General features: G+C 38.1%; 1 non-coding gene across 1 annotated transcript; it reads left to right on the top strand.

Annotated features, from left to right (window-relative positions):
- The first annotated feature begins 251 nt into the window (after nt 1–251).
- On the top strand, nt 252–326 carry Trnas-cga (transfer RNA serine (anticodon CGA)). Its single transcript has one exon. It is a non-coding gene; the product is annotated as a tRNA-Ser (tRNA).
- Nucleotides 327–15549: the final 15223 nt, after the last annotated feature.

The following is a 15549-nucleotide window of genomic DNA, read 5'->3' as shown; positions in this document are numbered from 1 at the left end:
TGGCAGATTAAAACTGTGCGCCGGACCGAGACTCGAACTCGGGACCTTTGCCTTTCGCGGGCAAGTGCTCTACCAACTGAGCCACCCGAGAACGAGTCACACCCCGTCCTCACAGCTTTATTTCTGCCAGTACCTCGTCTCCTACCTTCCAAACTTTACAGAAGCTTTCCTGCGAGAGCTTCTGTAAAGTTTGGAAGGTAGGAGACGAGGTACTGGCAGAAGTAAAGCTGTGAGTACCGGGCGTGAGTCGTGCTTCGGTAGCTCAGTTGGTAGAGCACTTGCCCGCGAAAGGCAAAGGTCCCGAGTTCGAGTCTCGGTCGGGCGCACAGTTTTAATCTGCCAGGAAGTTTCATATCAGCGCACACTCCGCTGCAGAGTGAAAATCTCATTCTGATTGTGCGATAATTCTCGCACTTGTCAGCTCTTGCCGTCTTCGGAATTGTGTGGATGATGCTTTACCGAAAGTCAGATGGTATATCGCCAGACTCATATATTCTACACACCAACGTGAATAGGCGTTTTGTTGCCACTTCCCCCAATGATTTTAGAAATTCTGCCTTATTTGACCGTAAGTCCTCCAAAGCTCTTTTAAATTCCGATTCTAATACTGGATACCCTATCTCTTCTAAATCGACCCCTGTTTCTTCTTCTGTCACATCAGACAAATCTTCACCCTCATAGAGGCTTTCAATGTATTCTTTCCACCTATCTGCTCTCTCTCCTCTGCATTTAACAGTGGAATTTCCGTTGCACTCTTAATGTTACCACCGTTGCTTTTAATGTCACCAAAGGTTGTTTTGACTTTCCTGTATGCTGAGTCTGTCCTTCCGACAATCATATCTTTGTCGATGTCTTCACATTTCTCCTGCAGCCATTTCGTCTTAGCTTCCCTGCACTTCCTATTTATTTCATCCCTCAGCGACTTGTATTTGTGTATACCTGATTTTCCAGGAACATGTTTGTACTTCCTCCTTTCATCAATCAACTGAAGTATTTCTTCTGTTACCCATGGTTTCTTCGCAGCTACCTTCTTTGTACCTATGTTTTCCTACCCAACATCTGTGATGGCCCTTTTAGAGATGTCCATTCCTCTTCAACTGTACTGCCTACTGCGCTATTCCTTATTGCTATATCTATAGCGTTAGAGAACTTCAAACGTATCTCGTCATTCCTTAGTACTTCCGTATCCCACTCATTTGCGTATTGATTCTTCCTGACTAATGTCTTGAACTTCAGCCTACTCTTCATCACTACTATATTGTGATCTGAGTCTATATCTGCTCCTGGGTACGCCTTACAGTCCAGTATCTGATTTCGGAATCTCTGTCTGACCATGATGTAATCTAATTGAAATCTTCCCGTATCTCCCGGCCTTTTCCAAGTATACCTCCTCCTCTTGTGATTCTTGAACAGGGTATTCGCTATTACTAGCTGAAACTTGTTACAGAACTCAGTCTTTCTCCTCTTTCATTCCTTGTCCCAATCCCACATTATCCTGTAACCTTTTCTTCTACTCCTTGTCCTACAACTGCATTCCAGTCGCCCATGACTATTAGATTTTCGTCCCCCTTTACATACTGCATTACCCTTTCAATATCCTCATACACTTTCTCTATCTGTTCATCTTCAACTTGCGACGTCGGCATGTATACCTGAACTATCGTTGTCGGTGTTGGTCTGCTGATTCTGATTAGAACAACCCGGTCACTGAACTGTTCACAGTAACACACCCTCTGCCCTACCTTCCTATTCATAACGAATCCTACACCTGTTATACCATTTTCTGCTGCTGTTGATATTACCCGATACTCATCTGACCAGAAATCCTTGTCTTCCTTCCACTTCACTTCACTGACCCCTACTATATCTAGATTGAGCCTTTGCATTTCCCTTTTCAGATTTTCTAGTTTCCCTACCACGTTCAAGCTTCTGACATTCCACGCCCCTACTCGTAGAATGTTTACTCAATGCTCTGATATTCAAATGGTCAGAGGCTATATTTTTTAAATAACAGGTTTTCCTTTAAAACCGGTCGCAAAAAAGAAATCCTATGCTGTGTGACATTGAGCGGTTTTGTTTTCTTTCTCGCAATCAGTTTTAATTACGATAGCAGAATATTTAAACCTTAGATAATTCTCTTTTTTCATATAATTTCTTTCTCGTTAGATACTATTTTATACAAACACTGGAAACACAGCAATATCGGCAACCATGCCCTTACGTTATCTTCCAAAACGCCACGCATAAAAATGAAATTCCGCCGTGGCTCCTACATCGGGTTCTGTCAGTAAAGTGTGGTCAACAGTTTTGTATAGCCCTTGGGGTAGGGACGATTTGTATGGCGAATAGAAGAATCGTCTTAGTGTCATTAACCCCACAGTGTAAGGTTAAAGTATGAATATTACACACCTCCTCGAACTTAGGCAAATGGAGGAAATCGGTTGCTTCTTATTGCATTAGATATGATCTACAGTGCGCCCTTATGGGCTAATGGAGGCACCATTAGTTCATGGGGGGTTTCTTACGAAACCCCAGAAAAGTTGTTTGGTACATTTTTTCCCTGCCAAAAGCAACCCGCGGATTCCAAGATCGCTATGCACAGGAAATGGCTGATATTTTTGCGATACATTCCTAAAACCCCGATATCGAGCATTCTTGAAACTTTAAAACATTATTCGTTTGCGAGATACGGAGGTTCAAAGTTAGCCCACTTCTACACGTATCATACGCACGTAAAATCCAGTATGGGACGAAATCTGAATAACGTCGTAGCAGATTGCTCAACTTTCGACGTTATAATCTCTGAGAATTTATTTAGAATTGCCATCTTCCAATTTTCAAGAATCTTTATCCGTTTCCAAGGTACACCCCAAAAACATTGGTTTGGACACCAAAACCAGAGCCGAAAATACCAAGACGACTAGGTACAGCAAATGGGTGCAATTTTTACGATGTATTGCTAAGATCCCGATCTCCAATAACCTTGAAAATTTTGTTCATAACTTTACCCGTTTCCGAGACTCAGAGGTTCAAAGCTACCCTACCTGTGAGGAGGAAAAGTATTTATATAGTGCCATCGTAGGTAGAAATGACCTGTAAATGTCTCTGTCATCAGAAGGGTTCCGGAAAATCCGCTTTGTAGTACTGAAGCACATGCAAAATTTTTGTGCACGTAAAATTAAATCGGTTTATCAAGAGTAGACATGATTGTCTTAATGGGATTTCCGCGGTCGTTCATTAAATAAAAATACGGCATTTCAGTCTTTGATCGCTATTTTTTATTTTCAATAACTGACAGCAGGTATGACAGCAAACCGATAGTTCTTTACTGACAAGTTACTCTGTAACTGGAATATGCGATCTGAGGATGGGCAGCTAGCCTCAAACCGGTAATTGAAAATAAAAAAACAGCGACCAAAGACTGAAATGCCATGTTTTTAAATTAGATCTGAGCTGTAAAATTAGTTTGCTATTATTTCAGTTACACATAATAAACTATCTAAATTTTGCTGCCCCACGAAGTTATTTTCATAGCTTTGATATGGCCTGCTGTGGCAAGTAAAAGATGAGAACCACGTGAAAACAGTCCTTCCAAAACACAAAGGGAGAATGCACTCCTTGAAAGGTGGCTACACTGAGCCACAGCGCCAGAGATCGCTAGAGAGCATTGTTCCGCCGCCTCCACTGGCAGAGTGATTATTGAGATGTCGTAGTAGGCAGTGCTTGGGGAGAGCTCGTAGTAGTCAGTTCGTGTTGAGATGTGCTTGCTGAGATGTGATACTGAAAAATTCTTGTTGAGATGTTGTAATAGCGAATCGGTGTGGAGATATATTGTAATTATGAGAGTGATTTTGGTCAATATATGAAGGTAACGAAACTTGATTTATTTTTCATTATTTCCATGTTTTAAATAATGTGTCATAACAGGTTCAGTCAACAAAGCATCTGGCTTGTGTTCTTGGATTAGAGTGTAATTGTGGTTCTCTTGAGTAATTATGGTATTCGTATTTTCTTTAATTAATTCAGTATAAATGGTATTTGAAATTCTTGTCTTTTGAAGAAGAACCGTGCCAGATGTGTACGTTGAGTCATACTTCCACACACAGAACAGTTACACTTGTGCTTTGGTTTCGTAGGTTTTATAGTTGCTGGGGACTTAATTGATTAATTGTGTTAATGAAAATTTCCATTTCATTCCTTGTTGTTATTCTAAGCAGTCAGATTGCGTAATAATACTAGTCAGGGCCAACCGGTACGAGACTTCGTAATCGGACAGACTAATACTAAAGCAGAAATTAAAATTATTTGCATTCAATATTTTTATTAAGCCCCCATGCACGTGGCGACCACTGCTTCGGATCGTCCCTTGGAATTCTTCTGATTGTAGAAATAGTAGACAGTAGGATTGTTGCAGTAATTTGTAATTTAGTAATTGTAGTCTATATTGCATGTGTAGATTTGGTAATTGGCATTTTTCTAATGGTATTCTTTAAAATTTAATTTTTGTTGTCTTGTCTATGGGTTTGACAATTTAGTGCAATTATTTCAATTGTTCGATGATCGTGATTGAGGGAAGCATTTCGTGTGAATGATATTGTTGGAGATATAGTGTCATTGTGTGTAATTTTTTTATAGTGACGAGTTTTGTATATTTTGTAAATGATCACGCGATCAATGAAAAAGGCAAAAATGATGGATAGTCAGAATGACGAAATTGTTGACATGGCGAACTCGCCAACACAAGAGAACAGTATGTTGAATAATGAAGTGGAAAACAATGTAATAAGTCGGGAAAATAGTCCGGAACCATTTCAAAATTTTTCTCAATCAGAAAATTCACAGAATCCGAGATTAACGACAGAAGATTCTGGAATAGTATCGAATTCAGATAGCTTTACAGCTATGATGAAGGAAACTGGTTTCGCGGGAAATGTTAGGAGCGAAAGGAATTTCGAACAAGATAATATGGAGCAGTTGATGAGTGTAATATTAAATTTTCGATCTGAATTTAAAACTGAGATGGGAACAATGGGAACACGGTTAGACTCACAGGGATCACAAATAGGAACAATTAAAACTGAGATAGGAACAATTAGAACTGAGATGGGGACAATGGAAACACGGTTAGACTCACGAATAGGGACATGTTTCAAAAATATGAAAGATGAATTAAAGAAAGAAATCAGAGAAGAAGTACAACCGATTTTGAATTCTCACAATAATAGATTAATTGCAGTAGAGATTAGACAAAGGGAACAGGATAGAGAACAGGAGGAGAGAGATCGCGTGATAGTACAGAAATTTTCAGAGTTAAATTTACAATGTGCACACGATAAGGAAGAAATATTTGAGAGAATCGCGGAATCCGTACCAAATGACAGAATAAATAACTTAACGCAACAGTGTGAACAGTTAACTACTAAATGTGACAATACTGAAACCCGAGTCGCGACACTTACGGAAGACGTAAATAAACAGAAAGAGCAATTAGGTGACTTATCGGAAAGAGTTGAGGAGATTTCAGATAAATTGACAAATCTTAGTTTAAATGGGGATAGAGATTCAGATGATACAGCTCCATTACCATTTGCAGAAACCGAAGAGTACCAGAACATAAATAAGCATGTTGAAAATCAGGGAAAATTTAATGAACGCGTTAAAAGGGAAGTTGAGGCATTACGAAAGCAAGTCAAACAAATTGAAGGCGAAATCGTAGGAAAAGACAGCAGAAGAAATTTAGAATCACAGATAGCAGAGGGGTTTGAAGAAAGTAATTTATTTCATTTACGGGACACAACAAGAGAGCGCCAGGCGCGCGAACTTGACAATAATCGACATTCAAACTGGGACAGACGCGGTAGGTCTTTGTCGCCACGAGGCGAAAACTTTGACTATAAACACTTTTTGACTGTTCGGAAATTTAAGATCTTCCGCAATTCTAAAAATGACATACATCCATGTTCATGGTTGGATCGATTTACGTGCGCACTTCCGCCAAATTTGCCATTAAGTCACAAACTGAAATTTATGTGCAGCTATTAAAGTCCTCAGGGGATTCACTACACTAAGTGAATATGTGCCGTAGCGATCACAGGGCCCCGAGCTGTAGTGGTGCTATTTCCCTTTTAGTTTTCTGCACCGCTGCCTACTCTTTCACTATTCTTTGTATCTATAAAAACAACTCTTCTACTATCCATCTATCTAGACAGTAGGTAAAGATTAACCGGATATGACGATTTTACCCAAAAGTGACTTTGGAAATTACCGTTTCGACTTACTATATTTTCTGCAGCATTCATTCATAGTTTAGACGAAATTTTACCTGTTTATCTTCGTGACAATATTACTTCATATGTTGACGACATTCTTATTGCTAAACGTTCTTGGAGTGAGCACAACAAAATTTTGGATTCATTATTACGTATTTTTGCACGAGTTGGCATGACATTGAACTTGGAAAAATCAGAATTTGGTCGTTCTCAGGTGAAATTTCTCGGTCACATTATTTCTACAGAAGGTATTCTCCCTGATCCAGAGAAACTAGACGCTATTCGTAATTATGCTGTTCCTACCACAAAACGTGATGTTCGTAGTTTCTTGGTGTCTGTAATCTTCTTAGACGCTTTGTTAGATTGGATGATTTGGCCACACCTCGTTTACACATTTCAGTTATGCACACTTTGGTCCCAGAAAATGCTTTCATAAATTGCGAGAAAATTGCTACTTCAGTAATATGGAAAAACGTATTCGATCTGTTCTTGCCAAATGCAAATTATGTCAACAGGCTAAGCCGCCAACTGTTTCTCACAGAGCACCGTTGTTTCCTATCATTCCAGCGAAATTAAAGGAGATGGCTGCAGTCGATTTGTTCGGTCCAGTGGTTCGATCTACTAATGGTCTTGCGTACATTTTTGTAGCAGTGGAATTAACATCAAAATATGTGTGTTTTACACCTTTACGCAAAGCAACAGCTCGTTCAGTATCTAATGCTTTCATCAAACATTTTCTTAAGGAAGTTGGTCATGTTGATAAGGTTATATCAGATAATGGATCACAGTTTCGCTCTAAAATTTGGCTTCGTACTCTACGGCGTCGTAAAATTAAACCAATTTTCATTTCACTTTTTCACCCTCAATCTAATCCTTCAGAGAGATGGATGAAGGAAATCAATAAATTGTGCCGTCTTTATTGTCATCAGAATCACAGAACTTGGGATCAGTATCTTCATATTTTTCAAAACATTCTGAATGAACTTCCAAATGACTCAACTTCTTTACCGCCTCTATTGATATTAAAAAATAAAGCACCGATAAATCGCATTTCTGAAATAGTTCCTTTTCCGCCTTCACGGAAACTGCGGCATTCTGAAGTTGTCAACCTGACTCTACAAAATATTGCATCTGCGGCTGCTAGAAGAGAGAAATCAGCTAAGCGTCCTGGTCGTTTAAAAATCTTGTCAGTTGGTCAAAAGGTGTTAATTAAGTCCCATCGTTTATCTCATAAAGGAAAAGGCTTATGTCGCAAATTTTTTCTGCTTTATAACGGTCCATATAGAATTCGCAAAATTATTCATGATAACACTGTTGAAGTAGAAACTCTTAAATCACGACGCTCTAAAGGAATACATCATATATCGAACGTAAAAATTTTTGTGGAATGACATACTTTAGAGAAACTAACAGCTACGTAAACATGCGGAGAATGCAAGAGTACCGCGCTGTGTTTTGGCGGCGGCACATACTCAAAGCAACAGTCAGTCTGCGCGCCGCACAAGGCAGTCGTTGACCGCAAACAATCACTTCCTACGTCACGCGCCTACAGCTGATCGAGCGCTCAGTGCGAATGCACTGACAGACGTAAATAAATACACAGTTTAATTTCTCCGAATAAATTCTGTATAAAGCTATAAGGACTTCATAAATTATGTTATTAACGTTCAGCATTTTTCAGGATACGGTTGTATAAAGTATTTAAGACCTTCAGGTAAATTCTGTGCGTGTCCGACGTTAAGATGACTTGCTTTGGAGAAAATTTTCAGGAAGAATGTCATTTCGAAGAAGAAAGTAATAAACAAAAAAAGGTAACGGTTAATTGAGTTTATTTTTCAGGTAACATATTTCCACTTAGGTACGTACTTTAGACGTAATTTGCTGCTCGCGATTACGTGACTCATACTTTGTGCTAATTTCATGTTCTATGAATTTACTTGTGAAGCGACGTGCTTGCGCACATTAACTGATTTTGACAGTGATTGACTAATGAACAGGGTTGTTATTTGTGTATATTAGGCATCGCTTGGCTGCTATGCTTTTTCACTGACGTCATATTTTTTTTAATTATGTGCCAGCTGTGCTTATTTATTTAAATTATAATTGTCACCTGATTAATTGTGCTGATGTGGTTAGATATGTAAGTTACACTTTGTGATTTATCTGCTTGCGCCTTCATGTTTACTTATTAAGATTACATATGAACATTTATTTGCTTATGTCGATGCGATGCTAATGACCTGTTTATTGTGTAAGGCATGTTTGCTGCTGTGCGTATGGATTTCACATTTACACATTTCTGTTTTGTTGTCATAACTACTCTTCAATTTAGTATATAGAAATGCTGATATACTGTGTACGAACATAGAGTTTAGGTTACACTGTGGTATTAATTATAGATTTTTCGCTTGGCAGAGCCTCGTTATAGGGATTGTGCTGCATCCACTTGTTGACATTCTGTTCTCTACTGGTATATTTACTCGCTATTGCATGTTTTGCTTACGCTCAGTGCCTTATATTTTTAAGATAAGAAAATGAACTGCTATAATTCGACGAACGACATTAGTAAAAGAAAGTCATAGAAGTCACATGAGCTGAGGTTTTATGGAAGCTGTATAAATTTATGCTAATAGGAAGGAAGCTAACGACATGACAGACCAAAACTAGGTTTAGACCATTGACAGTATTACACTGCATTTTGGTGAGCAATTGAAATAGGAAGTGACACTTGACACAAAAAATACTCCACATGTTTGCTTCTGCTATGATTCTTGAAGTGGTGTACACACTGTGAAATATTATGATCATTCACACTCCGTAATCGTACTTAATTACTGAGAGTTATTCGAACTAAAGTCTGTTAGAGGTCATGTATGCATTTCTTTTATTTAATGATGGACAAGGAACCAAAATGTATCTTATAATTTATAATGAGTAGAAAATTTGGGTCAGATGGATTACACAGAGGTTGTGTGTGGACCCTGTGTCTTCGGATTGTATGAGATGATGAATTGAAGTTTGCACTAGAATTTTGTCTGTACTTGTTCGAGGAGACTGACTAGAGGAAAGAGTTGTTATGGAAGTGAAATGATATTGGTGCTGAGGTTTATATGTATCGACGTATTATTGAGGTATTGAGATTAGGTGAAGTAGATGATTATTGGAGTTTTCGTGGACAAAAGGTAAGATAAATGATATTGATGATCGACGTATTGAAAAGGTATTAGTGAAGTATTGAGATTAAGTTGATGATTATTGGAGTTTTGGTGGATAAGAGGTAAAGTAAATGAGGAGCATATTTTTTTTGTTGGTCCATATGGAACAAGGAGGATAAAGATGGCAGACTAGAACACTCAAGTAGAAGGAAGATTGTCTACACACACACTTTGTCAAATCACTAAGCAGTATACACTTTTTTTTGAAGAGAGGAAGTATTTGCATATCTTGGCTCACTGACAGTTGTTCAGCAACAGTACAATTTGATCTGGCTTGGCAAACATTGGTCTAGACATGATGACTATGACATTGACTAACTATTATTGACTGTTATACATTGCTGCCACTACTACTTGATACACATAATGAACATAAAATTTTGACAGAATTGCATTTACACAGTTAACACTTTTCAATTACACAGTAGCACTAATGTGGATGAAAGATGAGTGAGTGTGTTTTGTGTGTTTTCCTTTTATAATCCCAGAGAAGTGATCCCAACCTATCTCCTAAATATTATTTTATTTGTTGGTAGTGGCTTGCACTGACACCCATAAATGTTATAGGTTTACTGGTATTTGTGTATTGTAATAGTTAATAGGACAATTATCTGATATCATTTGTGTGTTTATTATGATTTGTATGTTTAGTGTAAGAGCATTGATTATATTTTGTTAATGAAATTGTATGTGCATTCAAACTATTGTTCATGACTGAACTGTCTCAGTAGTTATGGTGAATAGTATGGACTGTTACTTGCACCTTTTCTACATGATTGGTGCTACAAGGATATGTTTAATTTCTGCTGATGAACTGTGTGATCAGTGATTGTAAAAAATTATGGACTGTTACTTGCACTTTTTCTACAATATTGGTGCCACTAGGACATGTTTAATTTCTGCTTATAAACTCTGAAGAACAGTGTGATCAGTGACAGTGTATTTTATGGAACTGCTTCTGCTGAGAAATGTGACTTGTTGCTGTGTGTACCTGCTCAGCTTTGCTGGTGCCACTCATGGACTGCTTCTACTGAAATGGTGTTACTTGTTGGTGTCTGCACCTACTCAACATTGTGGGTGCCACTGATGGACTGCTTCTACCGAAATGATGTCACCTGTTGATGTCTGCACCTACTCAACATTGCTGGGTGCCACTGATGGACTGCTTCTACTGAAAAGATGTCACCTGTTGATGTCTGCACCTGCTCAACATTGCTGGGTGCCACTGATGGATTGCTTCTACTGAAATGAAGTCACCTGTTGCTGTGTGCACCTACTCAACATTGCTGGGTGCCACTAATGGACTGCTTCTACTGAAATGGTGTTACTTGTTGATGTCTGCACCTACTCAACATTGCTGGGTGCCACTGATGGACTGCTTCTACTGAAAAGATGTCACCTGTTGATGTCTGCACCTGCTCAACATTGCTGGGTGCCACTGATGGATTGCTTCTACTGAAATGAAGTCACCTGTTGCTGTGTGCACCTGATCAACATTGTGGGTGCCACTGATGGACTGCTTCTATTGAAAAAATGTTACTTATTGGTTTTTGCACCTGTTGACCATTGCTGGGTGCTATTGCTGGAACTGTCAACTGCTTATTCATGGGCTATGGAAAGCGTTTATGTGAATATTTGTATAAACTGATTTTTTTGTGTATTACTGTTTGTGGAAATTGCTGACGCTATTGATTGAACGGTTTAACCACATAATACTTGTGTAAACTATTATGTAAAGTCACATGCATGAAAGAATTTGTATTGCTTACTGTATTCTATATAATAGGTTATTGAAAGGTCAGTGCAAAGCCAAAATTTTATCTAGTTATATGGTATTTACGTATTAATATTATCTTTTATTTTTGTCTGTATTTTTTTGACGAATTTGGTGGTATTTTCACCACCAATGCTGGCAAAAAATACCATCAAATTCTAGCCGTGGAGGAAGGGCATATGAAAGGTGGCTACACTGAGCCACAGCGCCAGAGATCGCTAGAGAGCATTGTTCCGCCGCCTCCACTGGCAGAGTGATTATTGAGATGTCGTAGTAGGCAGTGCTTGGGGAGAGCTCGTAGTAGTCAGTTCGTGTTGAGATGTGCTTGCTGAGATGTGATACTGAAAAATTCTTGTTGAGATGTTGTAATAGCGAATCGGTGTGGAGATATATTGTAATTATGAGAGTGATTTTGGTCAATATATGAAGGTAACGAAACTTGATTTATTTTTCATTATTTCCATGTTTTAAATAATGTGTCATAACAGGTTCAGTCAACAAAGCATCTGGCTTGTGTTCTTGGATTAGAGTGTAATTGTGGTTCTCTTGAGTAATTATGGTATTCGTATTTTCTTTAATTAATTCAGTATAAATGGTATTTGAAATTCTTGTCTTTTGAAGAAGAACCGTGCCAGATGTGTACGTTGAGTCATACTTCCACACACAGAACAGTTACACTTGTGCTTTGGTTTCGTAGGTTTTATAGTTGCTGGGGACTTAATTGATTAATTGTGTTAATGAAAATTTCCATTTCATTCCTTGTTGTTATTCTAAGCAGTCAGATTGCGTAATAATACTAGTCAGGGCCAACCGGTACGAGACTTCGTAATCGGACAGACTAATACTAAAGCAGAAATTAAAATTATTTGCATTCAATATTTTTATTAAGCCCCCATGCACGTGGCGACCACTGCTTCGGATCGTCCCTTGGAATTCTTCTGATTGTAGAAATAGTAGACAGTAGGATTGTTGCAGTAATTTGTAATTTAGTAATTGTAGTCTATATTGCATGTGTAGATTTGGTAATTGGCATTTTTCTAATGGTATTCTTTAAAATTTAATTTTTGTTGTCTTGTCTATGGGTTTGACAATTTAGTGCAATTATTTCAATTGTTCGATGATCGTGATTGAGGGAAGCATTTCGTGTGAATGATATTGTTGGAGATATAGTGTCATTGTGTGTAATTTTTTTATAGTGACGAGTTTTGTATATTTTGTAAATGATCACGCGATCAATGAAAAAGGCAAAAATGATGGATAGTCAGAATGACGAAATTGTTGACATGGCGAACTCGCCAACACAAGAGAACAGTATGTTGAATAATGAAGTGGAAAACAATGTAATAAGTCGGGAAAATAGTCCGGAACCATTTCAAAATTTTTCTCAATCAGAAAATTCACAGAATCCGAGATTAACGACAGAAGATTCTGGAATAGTATCGAATTCAGATAGCTTTACAGCTATGATGAAGGAAACTGGTTTCGCGGGAAATGTTAGGAGCGAAAGGAATTTCGAACAAGATAATATGGAGCAGTTGATGAGTGTAATATTAAATTTTCGATCTGAATTTAAAACTGAGATGGGAACAATGGGAACACGGTTAGACTCACAGGGATCACAAATAGGAACAATTAAAACTGAGATAGGAACAATTAGAACTGAGATGGGGACAATGGAAACACGGTTAGACTCACGAATAGGGACATGTTTCAAAAATATGAAAGATGAATTAAAGAAAGAAATCAGAGAAGAAGTACAACCGATTTTGAATTCTCACAATAATAGATTAATTGCAGTAGAGATTAGACAAAGGGAACAGGATAGAGAACAGGAGGAGAGAGATCGCGTGATAGTACAGAAATTTTCAGAGTTAAATTTACAATGTGCACACGATAAGGAAGAAATATTTGAGAGAATCGCGGAATCCGTACCAAATGACAGAATAAATAACTTAACGCAACAGTGTGAACAGTTAACTACTAAATGTGACAATACTGAAACCCGAGTCGCGACACTTACGGAAGACGTAAATAAACAGAAAGAGCAATTAGGTGACTTATCGGAAAGAGTTGAGGAGATTTCAGATAAATTGACAAATCTTAGTTTAAATGGGGATAGAGATTCAGATGATACAGCTCCATTACCATTTGCAGAAACCGAAGAGTACCAGAACATAAATAAGCATGTTGAAAATCAGGGAAAATTTAATGAACGCGTTAAAAGGGAAGTTGAGGCATTACGAAAGCAAGTCAAACAAATTGAAGGCGAAATCGTAGGAAAAGACAGCAGAAGAAATTTAGAATCACAGATAGCAGAGGGGTTTGAAGAAAGTAATTTATTTCATTTACGGGACACAACAAGAGAGCGCCAGGCGCGCGAACTTGACAATAATCGACATTCAAACTGGGACAGACGCGGTAGGTCTTTGTCGCCACGAGGCGAAAACTTTGACTATAAACACTTTTTGACTGTTCGGAAATTTAAGATCTTCCGCAATTCTAAAAATGACATACATCCATGTTCATGGTTGGATCGATTTACGTGCGCACTTCCGCCAAATTTGCCATTAAGTCACAAACTGAAATTTATGTGCAGCTATTAAAGTCCTCAGGGGATTCACTACACTAAGTGAATATGTGCCGTAGCGATCACAGGGCCCCGAGCTGTAGTGGTGCTATTTCCCTTTTAGTTTTCTGCACCGCTGCCTACTCTTTCACTATTCTTTGTATCTATAAAAACAACTCTTCTACTATCCATCTATCTAGACAGTAGGTAAAGATTAACCGGATATGACGATTTTACCCAAAAGTGACTTTGGAAATTACCGTTTCGACTTACTATATTTTCTGCAGCATTCATTCATAGTTTAGACGAAATTTTACCTGTTTATCTTCGTGACAATATTACTTCATATGTTGACGACATTCTTATTGCTAAACGTTCTTGGAGTGAGCACAACAAAATTTTGGATTCATTATTACGTATTTTTGCACGAGTTGGCATGACATTGAACTTGGAAAAATCAGAATTTGGTCGTTCTCAGGTGAAATTTCTCGGTCACATTATTTCTACAGAAGGTATTCTCCCTGATCCAGAGAAACTAGACGCTATTCGTAATTATGCTGTTCCTACCACAAAACGTGATGTTCGTAGTTTCTTGGTGTCTGTAATCTTCTTAGACGCTTTGTTAGATTGGATGATTTGGCCACACCTCGTTTACACATTTCAGTTATGCACACTTTGGTCCCAGAAAATGCTTTCATAAATTGCGAGAAAATTGCTACTTCAGTAATATGGAAAAACGTATTCGATCTGTTCTTGCCAAATGCAAATTATGTCAACAGGCTAAGCCGCCAACTGTTTCTCACAGAGCACCGTTGTTTCCTATCATTCCAGCGAAATTAAAGGAGATGGCTGCAGTCGATTTGTTCGGTCCAGTGGTTCGATCTACTAATGGTCTTGCGTACATTTTTGTAGCAGTGGAATTAACATCAAAATATGTGTGTTTTACACCTTTACGCAAAGCAACAGCTCGTTCAGTATCTAATGCTTTCATCAAACATTTTCTTAAGGAAGTTGGTCATGTTGATAAGGTTATATCAGATAATGGATCACAGTTTCGCTCTAAAATTTGGCTTCGTACTCTACGGCGTCGTAAAATTAAACCAATTTTCATTTCACTTTTTCACCCTCAATCTAATCCTTCAGAGAGATGGATGAAGGAAATCAATAAATTGTGCCGTCTTTATTGTCATCAGAATCACAGAACTTGGGATCAGTATCTTCATATTTTTCAAAACATTCTGAATGAACTTCCAAATGACTCAACTTCTTTACCGCCTCTATTGATATTAAAAAATAAAGCACCGATAAATCGCATTTCTGAAATAGTTCCTTTTCCGCCTTCACGGAAACTGCGGCATTCTGAAGTTGTCAACCTGACTCTACAAAATATTGCATCTGCGGCTGCTAGAAGAGAGAAATCAGCTAAGCGTCCTGGTCGTTTAAAAATCTTGTCAGTTGGTCAAAAGGTGTTAATTAAGTCCCATCGTTTATCTCATAAAGGAAAAGGCTTATGTCGCAAATTTTTTCTGCTTTATAACGGTCCATATAGAATTCGCAAAATTATTCATGATAACACTGTTGAAGTAGAAACTCTTAAATCACGACGCTCTAAAGGAATACATCATATATCGAACGTAAAAATTTTTGTGGAATGACATACTTTAGAGAAACTAACAGCTACGTAAACATGCGGAGAATGCAAGAGTACCGCGCTGTGTTTTGGCG

Source organism: Schistocerca nitens, chromosome 12 (assembly GCF_023898315.1).
Source record: "Schistocerca nitens isolate TAMUIC-IGC-003100 chromosome 12, iqSchNite1.1, whole genome shotgun sequence".
In the NCBI taxonomy this organism is placed as follows: domain Eukaryota; kingdom Metazoa; phylum Arthropoda; class Insecta; order Orthoptera; family Acrididae; genus Schistocerca; species Schistocerca nitens.
The sequence above is the reverse complement of the archived record's forward strand: the minus strand, read 5'-3'. Positions and strand labels throughout refer to the sequence as shown.